This window comes from Pongo abelii, chromosome 15 (genome assembly GCF_028885655.2).
Source record: "Pongo abelii isolate AG06213 chromosome 15, NHGRI_mPonAbe1-v2.0_pri, whole genome shotgun sequence".
Classification (NCBI taxonomy): domain Eukaryota; kingdom Metazoa; phylum Chordata; class Mammalia; order Primates; family Hominidae; genus Pongo; species Pongo abelii.
In genome coordinates, this window is record NC_072000.2 from 11938481 (window position 1) to 11942629 (window position 4149).

General features: G+C 40.9%; 1 pseudogene; it reads right to left on the reverse strand.

Moving 5' to 3' along the window:
* Positions 1–831: 831 nt before the first annotated feature.
* On the reverse strand, positions 832–2747 carry LOC129048856 (cell division cycle protein 27 homolog; annotated as a pseudogene).
* Positions 2748–4149: the final 1402 nt, after the last annotated feature.

A 4149-nucleotide genomic window follows, 5' to 3' on the forward strand; every position in this document is an offset into this window, starting at 1 on the left:
GTTGGGACTACAGGTGCCTGACACCATGCCCAGCTAATTTTTATACTTTTAATATAGGTGGGGTTTCACCATATGGTATCGGTCTCTTGACGTTGTGATCTGCCTGCCTTGGCCTCCCAAAGTGCTGGGATGACTGGCATGAGCCACCATGCCTGGCATTTTCTTGATATTTAAACTTTTAAGTCAGTCCAGAGAAATACGATAAATGTCAACAGTAAGTATGGTGTTGAGGCAGAAGTAGGACCAAACTTTTTCATATGTTATTCAGTTGATAACAATATGACCTGGGTAGTAATTTCCTATGTGTCTACTTATACACAAATACGAAAAAGTAAAACAGAGATACTGCTAAATAAAGGATACATTAAGTTCTTAATAGTAACTTAATAAACTGGAACATTGTCAAAAAGCACCTAGTGAACTTTTTCAGTGTTTTTTTCTATTATCCAATAAGTGAATTAGGCTATTCCTTTCCAATTTCCCAAGCACTTTTTGTCCCAATCACCATTTCTGTGTTCGAAGAAAAAGTAACAAATCAAGTAACAAAACTAAACAAGCAAAAAAAAAAACACAACTACAGTATCTGCAAAAGTTTTGTAGAAGACTGAAACTGTTGAGTATAAGCATCTCGTATTCTATTATCATTAGTTAACTGAAGAGTTTGTTGAAGACATACATATCATAAAAAAAGTTAGTTTGAAGTTATTGACCAGTATGTACCATTCCTAAGTATTAGTAACCAAATTCATGACAATAAAGAGCTATCTAACAAGAAAAATTAGTGACTACCAGCACCATCAACAAGACTTTGTCTTTACAATTCATTACCACTTACCATGCATTGTAATGTCTAGGATTGACTCTGATAGCGTTTCAAAAACAAGCTAACGCTGTGTCCAATTCTTCAGTTAAGACAAACTCTCGCCCTAATAAAGTATAGGCATAAGCATAATTTGGATCCACTTGGATAGCTCTCTGGAAGAACTTAATTGCAATATCGTGTTCCCGTTGCAGACTGAAACAGTTCCCTGCAGCACACCAGGCCTCTGGAGAATTTTTATCCATGTCTGTTAAGTCTTTTGACAGAAATGAAAGAGCGACATTTTTTGAAGATGCCAAAGTGTTGTAGAGTAGATTTCCATGCCTTCGAATCTATAATTCTCAATCCTTCTAACCTCTGAGAATATTCTTTCAGCTTGCATGTACTCTGAAAGTTCAAAATAGGACCTTCCAATTTGGCACAGTACCCAACCAGTATTGTGGTGGTGAGAAGGTAGATGGCTCAAAATATTTATAGCTTCTTTGCAGTGGTATGAACATAAAGCTAAATAACGTTTCCCCCTTTCATGAAGAAGGCTCATTAAGCCTTCTGCTGCTGCTTTTTGTAGATTAAAATCCTGAATCTGAGGTGTGATTGTGGATATTTCCTCTTCTGAATTGATGGAAGAGTCCAATTTTGTAATTTCCAGGTTTTCATTTATATTAGATTGAGTTATTCCTCCTTTATTAGTTTTACTTTTTGTTTTTCTGTTTGGGATTTTAGGTAGAAACTTCATTTTTAATTTCTTCCTATTCTCCTTGGTTGTCGAACTGTCACTAGTAAAGAGTCATGAACTTCTTTGATGCAGTGCATTTGGGGGAGATGTCATAGTGGGGCTCATTACCTGAGGTGTTGTAGTTATTTATGGACCAGAAATTTCTGTTAGTGAAAGAATTGGAGTTACCTCTCGGCTATTTCCATTCTGCGAGAAGACAGACTTTGCTCCAGTTTGGCCAATTCTGGCAACAGACTTTTTTGAAGGGGCTCCGGTGGATGGCACATCAATTACAGAAGGTGTGTTAGTGTAGTTTTGTAAATAAGATCCATCTCCAGGACTTGGGGTTTCTAATGGCAAAATCCCAAAACTTGGGGTAAATGGACTAAGAGCTGCTGGTCCTGTTAATAAACTTCGACCAGTTTTTGGTTTATTTTGAACCTGTTTGGATAATATGGAATTTCCTGTTCCCAGTGGGATAGTTTCAGGTGAAATTACAGCTGAATCAATAAAAGACACAGGGGAATCTGTATTCAAGGAGTACTTTGAATTGGAAGATTCTAAATTGACTCTGTTTAATTCAGTTGTGTCCTGGGGTGTTTCCATAACAATGGTCTCAGGCTGTCTGTGACATAAACTGTGATTAGGTACTTGTGTTGTGCAAGAGTTGGGCAGACAGTTGCTAAAGTTCTGTAAAAATGTGAATTTAAATGTTTGGTCAGGATCTCGCTTTTCACCTATTTCACGTAATGATTCAAAGGGATACCAGAGGAAAGGATTTAAACCAAGTCTCTTTTGGTAACATTCTTATCCTTTGGCAAGCTGATCTGTCTTGCAATATACACGTCCCAACAATGGAAGGGGAAAGCAAACTGAATCACCAAACTCAGTAACAATATCATCATGGCTTTTCTGCTTATTAAACACTCCACCAGATAAGATTTGTTCCCAGTCTGCAAGCTTACTGAGATCAACACAACATTTTGCAAGCAGGTATTTGCATTGCGGTGTAGGACAACTGTGTCTTTTCAAGAGTCTATATGCTTTATAGGCCTTTCCTGGGAGGTAAGAACAGGTCGCCATTAAAAACAAGGCTTCTTCTGAGTGTACTTCTGCATAAAGGCGTTCTGTGAGGAAAACCCCATCTCGGTAAGCATAGTGGTTTAGTGCTTGCCATATAGCAGCCTGGAAGGGTTCCTGCAGCACTGTCATCCTCGAGGCAAAGGCCCAATTTCTGCAGTGCCTCAGGAAACCCCCACCCCACCCACCACCCTCCCCCATGTAGCGGCTCCGGCCTGGCCAGCCTCGGCTCATTTAAATTCACCAGTTACCGGGGGATGGGGGTGGCCGAGCCAGAATGACTTCTTTATCCTGCGGACTCTGGAAAGCCCGGCCCCTTGTGATCCATTGCAAAGCGAAAGTCACCCCATGTTTGGGAAACAGACCCAATCCCAAGTTCAGTGGAGGGATGTGGCATGTAGGACGAAGGACTCTCTTCCTTCTGATTTGGTCTGCACAGCGAGGCCTAGGGCTGGAGTCCTCTCTGTGAGGACGGCTGACTCCCTCTACTTTGGGTTCCATTGGCCCCACCCTGGGACATGGGCCTTGGCAGATTCTGGCCCTTCCTGGCCTTTAAATTGCTGTCAGAAACCCCATCTCGTGTTCGGATGCCCCAAATAACTGTGGCTCACGCCTCTCTGGAAACATTGGAAATCTCTCCTCTACACATGGTCACCTAAAACCCCAGGAGCTCGGGACACACGTCTGCCATCCACCTCACTGCTTTCGGGAGAGAATGCTGAGAGTCTCTTGCCAACTCTCTCTTGACTTGAGTTCTTCATGGGTGTGAGGTTAAGACGTAGTGAGACCAGATGTATTAACCCAGGCCGGGTGCTGGTGGCTCACGCCTGTAACCCCAACACTTTGGGAGGCCGAGGCTGTAGGATCCCTTGAGGAATAGCCTAACCCTGGGGAGGTTGAGGCTGCAGTGTGTGAGCCATAATGGTGTAATTTGGATCCAGCAGTTTTCTAAACAGTCATTTTGTAGAATCTGCAAAGAGATATTTCTGAGCCCATTGAGGCCTACGGTGAAAAGGGAAATATTTTCAAATAAAAAGAAAACAGAAGCTTTCTGAGAAACTTCTTTTTGATGTGTGTATTCATCTCACTGTGTTGAAACATTTTTATTGAGCAGTTTGGAAACAGTCTTTTTGTAAAATCTGCAAAGGGATATTTCTTAGCCATTTGAGACCTAAGGTGAAAAAGAGATATCTTCACATAAAAACTAGACAGAAGCATTTTGAGAAAGTTCTTTCTGATGTGTGCATTCATCTCACAGAGTTGAACCTTTCTTTTGTTTGAGCAGTTTGGAAACAGTCTTTTTTTAAAATATGCAAATGGATATTTGTGAGCCCTTCACAGCCTACGATGAAACAGGAAATACTTTGACATAAAAACTTGACAGAATCTTTCTGAGAAAATGCTTTGCAATGTGTGCTTTCATCTCACAGAGTTGAACTTTTCTTTTGATTGAGCAGTTTCTAAGCAGTCTTTTTGTAGAATCCAGAAATGGATATTTGCAGTGCTTTTAGGCCTATGGTGAAAACGGAAATAT